The sequence below is a fragment of the Lutra lutra genome, chromosome 14 (assembly GCF_902655055.1).
Source record: "Lutra lutra chromosome 14, mLutLut1.2, whole genome shotgun sequence".
Taxonomy (NCBI): domain Eukaryota; kingdom Metazoa; phylum Chordata; class Mammalia; order Carnivora; family Mustelidae; genus Lutra; species Lutra lutra.
In genome coordinates, this window is record NC_062291.1 from 41,646,980 (window position 1) to 41,661,039 (window position 14,060).

Below are 14,060 nucleotides of genomic sequence, written 5' to 3' on the forward strand. Positions count from 1 at the left end.
CCAGGTGTAACATTGCTCGCATCAAAACTTTCTTCAAGACCCTCACCTCACTGTGCACACTAACCCAAAACCATTATGTCAATAATACTACCCAATTCCAAGTCATGTCCATCCTGTACATCTCACTTCAAAATCACTCAGTCTAGGAGCTAAGCCCTATAAATGTCCTCCTCTGTTTTCTTATTTGGAAACACAGGTTATGTTCTCCTTTACTATAGCAAACCTATTAAATTTAGTTTTGCTTCATCAACAGGTTTTGTTGGTGGTCTGCAGTACCACAATGGACTTGGATCATAACACTTTTATTATTTTTAAATCTCTTCTAGATCTATACTTATTTCCATTTTGCTTCTTCTCTCTTTTTCCATGATCAGTCTTACAATGTTCTGTTAATAGTCTCCAATTTTATCTTTCTCTTTTTGTCCCTGTTTCGTTGAATTATAACTTTATATTTTTATTCCCTCCCTACCTTGATGTTTGCCCCATTGCTTTCTCTAAAATTCTTTTTGTTAAAATGTCTGTTTAAAGATTTGTTTTGTTATTCTACAAAGTATATGATTTAGTGGGTTTTAGTATATGCAAAGTTGTGCAACCATTCCCACTGCCTTATTCCAGAATATTTTCATAATCTCAAGAAGAAATCCTATGGTCAATGTTAGTAGTGATTACCCATTTCCCTCTTACCCCAGACCCAGGTAACAGCTACTCACCTTTATGCTTAACAGACTTTCCTGTTCAGGGTATTTCATTTAAATGGAATCATAGGATATGTTGCCTTTTTTGGCTTCTTTTAATTTTTTTTTTAGTTTTATTTTTATTTTTTTAAGATTTTATTTATTTATTTGACAGAGAGAGATCACAAGTAGTCAGAGAGGCAGGCAGAGAGAGAGGGAGGAAGCAGACTCCCCGCTGAGCAGAGAGCCCCATGCGGGGCTCGATCCCAGGACACTGAGATCATGACCTGAGCCGAAGGCAGAGGCTTTAACCCACTGAGCCACCCAGTCGCCCCCTGGCTTCTTTTATTTAGCATAACATTTTCAAGGTTTTTACATGTTGGAGATATGTATACATATATATATCAGTCCTTCATTCCTTTTATGAATACATAATGTTATTATACCGCATTTTGTTTATCTCCCATTCGTTTATGGATTTTTGAATTGTAACCATTTGGGGGGAATTATGAATAATTCTGACATGAAGATAGCTTAATATCTACTTTGATAATAGTAGTACGGCTACTCCAGTTCTCTTGTACTAACAACTAGGTATCTGTTCCATCATTTTATTTTTAACCTATTTGTATCATTGAATCTAAAACGTGGCCTTTGTAAAGAGGATAGAACTGGTTCATGTTCTGTTTTGTTTTTTTAACTGTTGATTGGATTACTTAATCAACTCATTTAATGTTATATTTGAGGGACCTGGATTTACATCTGCCTTTTTTACTTTTTGTTTTCTATAATACCATGACTTTTTTAACCCATTAGTCTTCCTTTATACTTGCTCTTGTGCTAAATGAATATTTTTAGTGTAATATTTTAATTCCTTTAAAGAAGGTTGTTTTTTTTTTTTGACTATACGTTTTGGTTATTTGCTCTAGGATTTACCATATACATCTTAACTTATGAAAAACACCTTTATATTAGTTTATACTTAACTTAATCAATTATATTAACTTAATCAATTGAGATAAAAAAAGATACTCCTACATAGCTTTACTCCCTCTCCCTCCTTTTTGTGCTACTATTGTTGTGCATATTACATTATATAAGCCACAAACCCAACGATACATTATAACAATTTTTGCAATTATTACTTTATATTGTTTATGTTAATTAAAGAAGCACAGAGGAAAGGAGAGCAAGTATATATTTATAGACTTGTTATATCTATCTACTTGTTTACCATTTATAGTTCTTTTCATTTGCCCCTGTGGGCTTAAGTTACCATCTGGCTTAATTGCCTTAGTCCAATACAGCTTTGCTCCCAGCCACTTCCTTGGGCTATTAGCAAAAGCATTACATTTCTTTATGTTAGAGTCCCAACAATATGATCACATTCATATTGTTTTATATAGCTTTTTATAGAGAAGAAAGAAGAAAAACAGCCCTTATACTGTCTTTTATAATTGCATAATTACCTTTCCCAGTGCTTTGTTTTTTCATGATTGCTAACCCTGGTTCTAGACCATTCCATCAAAGAAATTTGCTGCAAATTTGAATGAATATGTGGGGCAGTAACCAGTGGCAAGTTGTGTTGGTTTTCCCTTTGGTATTCAGAATGAATGTGGAAGGGGAGCGGAATATGTTATCCCAAAACACAACTATTTCACATAAGGACTCTTTTAGCTTATTTTTAAGAAGCCGCAGATAAAGGGAAGACTCTGAAACTTGGGGCGCCTGGGTGGCTCAGTGGATTAAGCCGCTGCCTTCCACTCGGGTCATGATCTCAGTGTCCTGGGATCGAGCCCCGCGTCGGGCTCTTTGCTCAGCAGGGAGCCTGCTTCTCTCTCTCTCTCTCTCTCTGTCTGACTCTCTGCCTACTTGTGATCTCTCTCTCTGTCAAATAAATAAATAAATAAAATCTTTAAAAAAAAAAAAACTTGAAACCTGAGTAGAAGTGACCCTTTTGTAAGAGACAGTTACATTTATAAGGAAAATCTCCACTTGTAAGAGTATCTCCTTCTCTCTACCAGGAAGGGAAGGATGACTAAATTTCTAAAAACTGTTTTTTAAAAAAATAGAAATAGTTTTATTTTTAATTTTTTAATTATTTTTACTTATTTTCAATGTGCATTTTATTTTTTAATTTAAATTCAATTAATTAACATATAGTGTTTTCTTAGTTTCAGAGGTAGAGTTCAGTGATTCATCAATCTTATATCATATCCAGTGCTCATTACAGAAACTGATCAATGGAAAAGGTAAAGACTTAAATCTCTATAGTAACCTTACACTTGATTACTGCATTTTGCCTAGTAATCTCCCATAACTGGCCTTCCCTTTCCCCTTATATGTTCATCTGCCTTTAACTACAGATAGTACTTAATTTAAGGTGGTGGCTTGGGCCACTTTGGGAAATCACTGTTTTCTGTGTATCTCTGTGTATCTCTGTGTATATATATGTGGATATATATATATATGAGATACACATGTGTGTGGATATATTATATATATGTTATATATGTGTGTATATGTTATATATATGTATGTATGTGTGTGGATATATACATATATAACACACATACATACATATATATAACATATACACACATATATAACATATATATAATATGTGTTATTGAACTTCTCTGTTTTTCTCCTATTAATCTGCTTTTTATTACAGAGGTCTCAGCCAAGAACCTACAAAGATAAAGGGAAAATTACTTATCCCTCCCCTACAGCACACAGAGAGCACACTTTCCCCAACTGACATAGAGATGTACAACCTGAGTTAAAGTCACCTTAGCTGAACTGCAGATCCATGATCATTAGAATAAATGCTTATTTTTATATGTGACTGAATTTTGTGGTTGTTTATTTTACAGTGAAAATGATTATAAAATATTAAGAAATACTACTATCCAAGAAACAAATATTGGAAAATGTAGCAAAAATGTAACATTTAAAATTGCTTAATATAGCTTTAAACACACACACACACACACACACACACACACATATATATATACACACCTATAAATTGTGGAGTTCAAATGACCTTTGTCATCTGAGCTGCTACATGGAACTACACATAGGCGGATAAATAGTTTGAGAAATTGGTAGATAAAAACAATAGAAAAATAATTAGATTACACTGAGGGATACATATAAAAGTATGCAAGCAAATTATGAAGAAAATTAGAAATCTTTAGTGCCTGACCTCAGAACCTCAGTACCTTATCAAAATCAACCCACTCTGTAATCCAAAATTGCAACCCACTCTGCCTCTCCCAACATGACTCATTTCCACATGAAGGTGTAGTATGAATACATCTGCCAGACCATGCAAGAGAAGGGGAAACTGTCATGTCAGGGAATTTTGAAATTGTTGATTTTGACTTCCCAGACTTTCCACACTAAAAAGGATTCAAAATGCATGGTTAGCAAGATAACCCTCAGTACACACACACACACACACACACACACACACATTAAGAAGTAAATCTTAAGAGAAAAAACCCAAGTGACCAATAAGTATGTGAAAAGATATTTAGCCTTCCTATTACAGGGAAGCAAAATTAATACTACAGTAGTCTTCAAATTCAGAAAATGTTTTAAAACCTCTGTCAATTCCAATGATAAGTATTATTAGTCTGTTTTGGGCAGTGTACATTTTTAATCCATATTTTAGAAAAGAATTTAGCAATATATTTAATGATAAAGATGCACATAGCCTATAACTCATAAATGTATAAACTCTAGTAAATATTTCACAAATGTAGGATGGGGCCTTTATATAAATGTACATAGAAGCAATATTTTTAATCACAGAATTACTGAAGCCAAATAAAATGTCCAACATAAGAAAATATAAATATATTGCAATATACCCTTACAATGGAATACTATAATGCAATAAAAATTTACCAAATAATGACAATATGGATGACTACAAAAACATAGTTCTAAAAAAATAAAACCATGTTTATATGCAATACTATTGTATTTATTAACATTTAAAACATTCAAAATGATAACTTCCATTGGTTAAATAGAATATATAAATATTAAAATCTTAAATAATGTATGGATATGACTGTCCTCTGCAGAAATAAGTGTTTGACTCTATAAGGAAAGAATGTTGGTGTAATCAGGAAAGGGTATACAGAGATACAAATATACTATTAAAGTTTGATGATATGTGATCAGTAAAATATACTCATATTACTTTTTCTTCTTGACTTTCTGAAGTATTTTATAAAATATTAACAGAAAAAAGGAAATACAAATACAATAATAACATATTTTACCTGTTAACGTTTTATCCAACTTCCACATTGAGCTCTGTCCTAATAGTCACCAGAACTTTTAAATTATTTTTACATACATAATCTTCTATAAATTATGACACTTTTTCCTTTTCTCTTTATATTTAAACACTTTAAGCTTCTCATTTCATTTTCTAGCTGATTACGTGGGTAGTGATATGAAACAGTCTTATCTTGTTCTTGATTTTAACAAGAATATTTCTATCATCCTTTGCCATTAGCCATGAGATTTATTTACAGTTTCATAGGGGAAAAATTTATCACAGAGTGCTGAATATTATACAGTACTTATATCATATAATTATATGTAGTTATTATATAATATAACATACATTACATATAAGTAATATTCAACAGATAGATGGTAGATAGATAGATGATACATGATAGATACATGAGAGATAGATATTGAGGTCACCTTAAGATTATTGCCCTTCTTCCTATCAAAGTGGTGTTTGGTACTATTAAGTTTTCTTTTTCTTTCTTTCTTTTTTTTTTTCATGGATTGTGCTTTTTTTAAAATTTAATTTCTTTTTTTTATAGTTTTTTTTTAAAGATTATTTATTTATTTATTTGACAGGTGGAGATTATAAGTAGGCAGAGAGGCAGGCAGAGAGAGAGGAGGAAGCAGGCTCCCTGCTGAGCAGAGAGCCCAATGCGGGGCTCGATCCCAGGACCCTGGGATCATGACCTGAGCCGAAGGCAGGGCTTTAACCCACTGAGCCACCCAGGTGCCCCTAAATTTAGTTTCTTTTCAGTGTAACAGAATTCATTGTTTATGCACCACACCCAGTGCTCCATGCAATACGTGCCCTCCATAATATCCACCACCAGACTCCCCCAACCTCCCACTCCCCCACCCCTTCAAAACCCTCAGATTGTTTTTCAGAGTCCATAGTCTCTCATGGTTCATCTCCCCCTCCAATTTCCCCCAACTCCTTCTCCTCTCCATCTCCCCATGTCCTCCGTGTTGTTCCTTATCCTCCACAAATAAGTGAAACCATATGATAATTGACTCTCTCTGCTTGACTTATTTCACTCAGCATAATCTCTTCCCGTCCTGTCCACATTGATACAAAAGTTGGGTATTCATCCTTTCTGATGGAGGCATAACACTCCATAGTGTATATGGAACATATCTTCCTTATCCATTCATCTGTGAAGGGCATCTTGGTTCTTTCCACAGTTTGGCGACTGTGGTCATTGCTGCTATGAACATTGGGGTACAGATGGTCCTTCTTTTCACTACATCTGTATCTTTGGGGTAAATACCCAGTAGTGCAATTGCAAGGTCATAGGGAAGCTCTATTTTTAATTTCTTGAGGAATCTCCATACTGTTCTCCAAAGTGGCTGCACCAACTTGCATTCCCACCAACAGTGTAAGAGGGTTCCCCTTTCTCCACATCCTCTCCAACACATGTTGTTTCCTGTCTTGCTAATTTTGGCCATTCTAACTGGTGTAAGTTGATATCACTAATAGGTTTTCTGATGTTTAAATGCCTTCTTTCCCTAAATACATCGCTGAATTTGCTTTACTATTGCACATATTTTATAGATGAGATGAACTTATATTTTTGGAATTGTACCTTTCCCAATAAAGTATCCAGTTTATACTAGCCGAATAAATGTTTTAATTAGAATCTTGTTTCATTATTCTTTGAGTTTGCTTAACAAAAGGGTTTATTTGTTCTTTGAAGACTTGCTCAAATTTGTGTACAAAGCCATCTAGTGGCCTTTTGGAAGGGATAATTTTGATTACAAGTTTAACATCAATTTTTTTATTCATTCAGAATTTTAATCTCTCTTTGAGTCCATTTTAGTAATAAATATCTTCAAAATGTATTGCATTTAAAAATTTTTCATAATTAAAATATCTTTGTCTACAAAACTATATAACTTCCACATATATAACAACAAGTTATATCTGTTGAGGTAGTTTAAAATATTTACTTGTGATCTTTCTCTTTTTTGGTTACAGATTTGTTGATTTGTTGGAGCAAGGTGGCAGGGGAGATAGGACTTGCCTCAGTGAATGAGCTTTTCTGGCTTCATTCACCCTTTCTATTCTTTATTTTTCTATTTTATTGATTTGTAATTAGTTTTATATTCTGAATTCTGCATATTTCTTAGATTTGTTATATTTTTCCTTTTAAATAATTTTTATTAATACATATACTTAAAAATAATAACTTACTTTTAAATACTACTTTTTCTGAAGTCCTTAAGATATCATATGTGGTAATTGCTGTCATTTAAGTGTGTATGATTTTTAGATTACACTGTACAATACTCACAATTATGAGTCAATTATGAATAGCATGTTTTATTTTATGTCTTTTATTATATATATTTTTATTATACTTAAAATGTATCATATTATTGGATAAGTTTTATACAATTGTTTTCATCAGTATATAGAGCCTTATAATATGAACGCTTGGAAATTGTTTCCATTGTTATGTTATACCCTGACAATTTTATTTTTTGAACTTACATTTGATCATGAAAAGAATGAAAAGAAAGCAAATTATCTGTTTTGGATTTGCATATGGATAATGCATATGTACATTGCATACTATATATCCACTTATAAGTACATATATACATGATTATACATATACATATGTAATTAACCTTGGTTGAAAACATAGTTATTAGTTATGTTTTAAAACATTCCAAAATATACTGTTTTTGTCTACATGTTCTATATTTGTTAGGTGCCAAAGCTCCTTCAAACTCTGTAAATATAGATTTGCTACATTTAATAACAATTCTGAGAATTTGCTTTTGATATTACATCACTTGTTTATTAGCCACATATATGGCTTTTCTATCATTCAGATTTATTAATTCCTTCATTATGATTTAGGGTCCTATGTGTTTTTGCTTTGAGATTCTTTTTGGCTTGACATTAATTACCTATATACCACTTTATTACATTTTGGTTAGTTTTTGCCCTATATATATCTTTGTATATTTCATATTTTTCTGAGGCTTTGTTTTAGATATATCACTTATGAGCACCATGTGGTTATCTGGCTCTGTTTCCATGTTACTGTGATTACTTACATTTTTTAACATATAAGATTAAATGCTTGACACTTATTCTGGTTACTGACTTAGACTTTTTTTTTACATTCCATTTTTGTATTTCTAAGTTCCATTGTTTTATTCACATTTTTTTTCTGCTTTTCATGTTTTTAGGTGTGAACAAGTTTTCTCTAATTTTTAGTTTTCTTCTTCTACTTTAGAAAGCTATTTCTAGTTATGTATGTATGTTTAACTTTAAGTTTTTTAATTTAAAAAATAGACCTGGAAACAATTTTATTCTTTTCCTTGAACATACCAAGAAGACATGGAATGCTCTTAGTGTGCACTCCCTATTACTTTTATTTTATTTTATAGCTTTACTCCTTGTTATTCAAAATAACTCATTACCTTTTACTGTTAATACAAAATGAAAATTAAATCAATTCAAGTTTCTGTGTCTATCACTCTTCAAATAACCCATGTTTTTCGTGATTTTTGATCCCTCTATTCAGGGCCTACCCATGATAAAATTACTTTACCTACAAATGTTCTATTTTGTTTTTGCTATGAATAATGGAAACATGTACACAATTTTAGGTTTACAACACTGTCTTTTGTACTTGTTAGGTATTAACAAACCACATTATTTCTTCTATTATTGTTAATAGGTAGGAAGCCTATCAGCTAATTAAAACAACCTTGCCTTTAATTTGCCTACTTTTCTGGTAACTTCTTAAGATTTGTTCTTCCTCTTAATGCTTTATAGTTTCCTAAAATATAGGTGGACCTAGATTTACTAATTTTTCAAAGGTTTCCTTTGTTCTTAAAAAGAGTCCTCACAATCAAGAGGCATGACTAAAAAATTCTTAAGAATGTTCCCCTATTGGACTGGAAGAGATTATGCTGAGTGAAATAAGTCAAGCAGAGAGAGTCAATTATCATATGGTTTCACTTATTTGTGGAGCATAACAAATAGCATGGAGGACAAGGGGAGATGGAGAGGAGAAGGGAGTTGAGGGAAATTGGAAGGGGAGGTGAACCATGAGAGACTATGGACTCTGAAAAACGATCTGAGAATTTTGAAGGGGTGGGGGGTGGGAGGTTGGGGGCACCAGGTGGTGGGTATTGTAGAGGGCACGGATTGCATGGAGCACTGGGTGTGGTGCAAAAATAATGAATACTGTTATGCTGAAAAAATAAAAAAATTAAAAAAAAAAAAAAAAGAATGTTCCCCTATTGGGACGCCTGGGTGGCTCAGTTGGTTAAGCGGCTGCCTTCGGCTCAGGTCATGATCCCAGAGTCCTGGGATTGAGTCCCACATCGGGCTCCTTGCTCAGCAGGAAGCCTGCTTCTCCCTCTGCCTCTGCCTGCCACTCTATCTGCCTGTGCTCACTCTCTCTCTCTCTGACAAATAAATAATAATAAAAAAAATCTTTAAAAAAAATGTTCCCCTATTACCTCTTTAAATATTACTTTTCCATCATTTTCTTTATTATATTCTTCTATAATTACTATTAAATGTTTAATGGGGCTTTTCAATCTGTCTTCTATATCTCTTAATGGCACTTCTATATTTTATTTCACTGTTTTTCACTATGCTGCATTCTGAGCATAGTCTGTATGTTAAAAATAAAACTGCTTAAGTATGAAACCAGAAGAAATAAAATTAAATTCCATGTTCTGTGGAAATGGTTCTATCAGATTGCTCCATTTTTCCTTCTACCTAAAGTTATTGCTGGTGGAGTAAAATAAAATAACAATAATAGTAACAGTAATAGTAATAATAGTAATAATGAAGAAGAAGAAGAAACCCAAAAAACCTACTATCCAGGCAAAGATGCGTGGATTCAAATTTTGACTCAATTACCTGGTTTGCAATGCAATGTCCACTTTTAGATGGACCAAGGACAGAGAAGAATCTTCAGTCCCTTATTGTATGATGTATTCCTAGGAGCAGCAAGAAGTGGAATTGTGAGTCATTGTGAGGCATAGGTCTATTTTCAGGAAGCTCATAGTGCATTACAGCTCAAAAATGTTTATACGGACTAATAATTATTGCTCATAATATGTACTGTGACATATGTTTATATGAATTTTCCCATTTAACCTTCACAGCCTTCATAGATGTGGGTGTAATGTTCTTCATTTAATAGATGGGATACCTTTTATTCAATAAAGTTTTTTAAAAACTCACAGAAATGAGGGGCGCCTGGGTGGCTCAGTGGGTTAAGCCGCTGCCTTCGGCTCAGGTCATGATCTCGGAGTCCTGGGATCGAGTCCCGCATCGGGCTCTCTGCTCAGCAGGGAGCCTGCTTCCTCCTGTCTCTCTGCCTGCCTCTCTGCCTGCCTCTCTGCCTGCCTCTCTGCCTGCTTGTGATCTCTCTCTGTCAAATAAATAAATAAAATCTTTAAAAAAAAAAAAAACTCACAGAAATGAGAGTTAAAATAATTAGATTTGAACCCAAGTCTAACTTCAAAATGAGCTACAAAAATTACTGAAAAGATGTCTGAAGCTCTCAAGAAAGATTTGTTAAGAGTGTTAATGATAATGAAATTATTATAAAGCTCCATCTGAACAAAGCTAAACCCAGTAAAAAATCGACCCATAGCTAGAACACCAAGCACAACAAAAACAAAAAATCGACCCATAGCTAGAACACCAGGCACAACTAGCTGTGGCTTGAAAGCCTTAAGAGAAGCTAAGTCCTACTTTAATTCATAATAGCTGGGATCAGAAAGCCTTCCAGCAATGTTGGCTTTGGATCACAAACGTGCCCAGGATGCATTTATTCCAGAAAACTGAAAGGGAAGGAGGAAGAGAAGAGCTGCTCCATCCGTTAAGGCAAAGTAAACATTTACAAATAAATGATAAGCCCTTAGTTGACTTTAGCCCAGAAAATGATTAGCATATGACCAATGAAATCAGCTGTTTCTTCAAAATAGAGGGGCAATTAATGCACATCATTTAGGGGCAGCTCTTCCCTCAGCTGTGAGTTGAGACAAATAAATTGGAAGACGAGAGGAAAATTCCCTGTTCCACTAATGGAACTTAACAGATATTGAGTGTATGTCCCCATCTTGTCAGGCACTTCCAGCACATATTTTGTTTAAAAACTATCACAAAAATACCATAAGGCAGATTTTATAATTATATACATGATAAGGTTGAGGATTGTGAGTTCAAAATATTTTTTAAAATGCCCAAAGATCATAGCCCTTAGGTTGAAGTAATAGATTTAGAAGCATAGTTCATCTGTCTTCAAAGCCAGTGAAATTCCTCCCATATTGTTCTTTCTCTTCTTAGGAGGAGGAAGTCTTGAATTGAGTCTGAAGGCAGGAATGGGTTGAAATAGGAAAAGGGGCTTGTAGGCTGAGTTCATTACAGGTTTGTGTTAATAACACAGTAGGGTCAATGCATGTAGGCTATTTTGAACAAACCACCCTGACTGAGGAAGTTAATAACAATGGACTTTGAAGGGTAACAGAAGAATGAGGTTGAGGGAAAAAAAGAGAAGCCATTGTTTGTTCTTTCTTGTTTCTGTTATAAAGAGAAATTGTCTTTGATTTTGAGAATTTTTTTTAAAGATTTATTTATTTATTTAACAGACAGAGATCACAAGTAGGCAGAGATGCAGGCAGAGAGAGAGGGGGAAGCAGGTTCCCTGCTGAACAGAGAGCCAGATGCGGGGCTCGATCCCAGGACCCTGGGATCATGACCTGAGCCGAAGGCAGAGGCTTTAACCCACTGAGCCACCCAGGCGCCCTGATTTTGAGAATTTTTGAAAACATACTATGTATTGACTGGGCTGAAGATGCAACCATGAAGTAGGTGCATGAAATAGCCACTCTTCATGGAGGCTTAATATTTATAGGAAAGTTAAACATTGAGCAAGTAATCATAAGGTGATAAGTCATACAAAGAAAAATAGAAGTTGCTATGAGAATATATGACAAGGGAAATTAATCCAGTCGGGTATCTGTAAGAGCTTTCCGGAGCAAGTGATGATTGAACTCTCAAATTAAAAAGTAAGTAAGTATTAACAAGTAAAGTTTGGAAACAGCATTTGTAGATAAAGGGAGAGTGAATTTAAGAACATATATTAAGTTTCTGGGAGATGTAGAGGGCCCAGCTGGGGGTTTTGACCATAGATTTTTGCTAATACTCTTTTCCTAATTCTGATATTGTCTCCAAAACTTCTTAAGGGCTCAGTTGTGGTTGGGAAATGGGTGGTTGTTCTATTCCATCAGTGTTGCCTTCCAGGGAAAGACTGAATTAAAGGAGTTTAGGGACTTATAAAGAAATTGTTGAAACAATTGACCAAGCAATCTAATCTGTAGAGGAGAAGAATTGGAGATAACATGGTTATTAGTGAGAATGAAAGAATCAATGAGCAGATAATATCAATGAGGTGGAAGAAGATACGAGATTGGTGTAATTGAAATGTTAGTTGGAAACAGAAAGTGGTAGTTAGTATTGTTTAAGTGTAGAATTTTAGAGGTAGAAATGTTTCAGTGGATGCAAATCCATGGGGTGTATATTGGTTTAGGAGGTAGGAATGGAGTGTTTCAGAAGTTAGGGAGAATGAGGAAGTCTTAAAGGAGGAAATGAAGTCTGATTGTGGAAAACTGAAAACTTTGGCAATTTTTATCGGGTTTTCCAGGAGGTTGACTTTACCCTTCTATAGCAGATCTTGCAAAGAGAGTATAACAGAAAGCCAGGGCACACAGTTGATAATATGCAGCAAAAAGGGGACTTATGGGTAAAGATTCACATCACCAATTCTATTATGTGTGGAAGGGGATTCCTCACAACACCAGATTGTTCTCAGACACCTGCTGGGTGTTCTACAATTTAACTTGATTCTTACACTATCTTCCTGGAGACAGCATCAGATGCCACAGGTTAAGGGTTCAGCCTGACAAGATTGCACCCCACCCTCCCAACTTTTCAGAAGTAAGTCAGAGCCCAGGCTGACACATGTGCTACTGAAAAACCAGCACACTGTGCCCTCTAGTTTGATTAATTTTCCAGAACAGTTCACAGAACTCAGAAATGTTTTGCTTCTTATATCACCAGTTGATTATAAAAAGATATGTTAGGGACAGCCAGATGAAAGAGATATATAGGGAAACATTTGGAAAAAAGACAAGGAGCTTCCACAATCTACCTAATTCTCCACGTATTCACTAATTCAGAAGCTCTCCAAATCCTGCCCTTTTGGGTTTTTATAGAAGCTTCATTACAAAGACATGACTGATTGACCCATTTGTCACTGGTGATTGATTGTGCCTCCAGTCTCTTTCTCCTCCCTGGAAATTATGAGGTGAAACAAAAGTTCCAACCCTCTATGCATGGTTGGTTCCTCTGATAACCAACCCCTTCCCACAGGTGCTTTCCAAAAGTCACCTTATGTCCATAAACCCAGTTGTGTTGGAAAGAGGCTCATTATAAGACACCCATTTGCCCTCTATGGCTTGAAATGGCTTCAGGAACTGAGGCCAAGAGACCAAATTATTATAACAAAAGACGCTTCCATTGCTCTTATCACTCAGGAGATTCCAAATATATATGTATTATAGTGCTCGCTTCGGCAGCACATATACTAAAATTGGAACGATACAGAGAAGATTAGCATGGCCCCTGCGCAAGGATGACACGCAAATATATATGTATTATGAATCACTATGTTGTACTTCTTCCAAGCTAGGTACTTCATAAGCACTGAAAATATGCTTGTCAATAAAACCAATGGAAGATCATTGTCCTTTCATACTAAAGAGGAAAGATAGACAAAATACATTCTGAAAATAATATGTAATGATGACAGTATATGCCATAAAGAAAAAGGCAAAATAGTAATGAGGATAGATAAAGACAGGGATGGTAGTAAGTTAATATTTCTTGTGAAATATTCTGTGTTACAGAAATATAGAAAATATGTAGAACTATATAGAAAATATAGAAATATGTGTTATAGAAAGCAGCCCACTTCTTCCTGGCCACCACCATCACATATATGTCCATAAGGTGGCATC

The 14,060-nt window shown here is 34.5% G+C and overlaps 1 non-coding gene across 1 annotated transcript; it reads left to right on the plus strand.

Moving 5' to 3' along the window:
* The first annotated feature begins 13,603 nt into the window (after nt 1-13,603).
* Nucleotides 13,604-13,709, plus strand: LOC125085327 (U6 spliceosomal RNA). Its single transcript, XR_007122860.1, has one exon. It is a non-coding gene; the product is annotated as a U6 spliceosomal RNA (small nuclear RNA).
* Nucleotides 13,710-14,060: the final 351 nt, after the last annotated feature.